The sequence below is a fragment of the Vigna unguiculata genome, chromosome 1 (assembly GCF_037176805.1).
Source record: "Vigna unguiculata cultivar grain cowpea cultivar isolate G323 ecotype 2 chromosome 1, ASM3717680v1, whole genome shotgun sequence".
Taxonomy (NCBI): Eukaryota; Viridiplantae; Streptophyta; class Magnoliopsida; order Fabales; family Fabaceae; genus Vigna; species Vigna unguiculata.
In genome coordinates, this window is record NC_140792.1 from 14,957,275 (window position 1) to 14,957,807 (window position 533).

Genomic DNA, 533 nt, shown 5'->3' on the forward strand with positions numbered 1-533 from the left:
GCTCTCCACGGTGCTTTCGGATTAATAGGTTTCATGTTACATCAATTTGAACTTGCTCGATCTGTTCAATTGCGACCTTATAATGCAATCGCATTCTCAGGTCCAATTGCTGTTTTTGTTTCTGTATTCCTTATTTATCCACTGGGTCAGTCTGGTTGGTTCTTTGCTCCAAGTTTTGGTGTAGCAGCTATATTTCGATTCATCCTCTTTTTCCAAGGATTTCATAATTGGACATTAAACCCATTTCATATGATGGGAGTTGCTGGTGTATTGGGCGCTGCACTACTATGCGCTATTCATGGTGCAACCGTAGAAAATACTTTATTTGAAGATGGTGATGGCGCAAATACATTCCGTGCTTTTAACCCAACCCAAGCTGAAGAAACTTATTCAATGGTTACTGCTAATCGCTTTTGGTCCCAAATCTTTGGGGTTGCTTTTTCCAATAAACATTGGTTACATTTCTTTATGTTATTTGTACCAGTAACTGGTTTATGGATGAGTGCTCTTGGGGTAGTCGGTTTGGCCCTGAA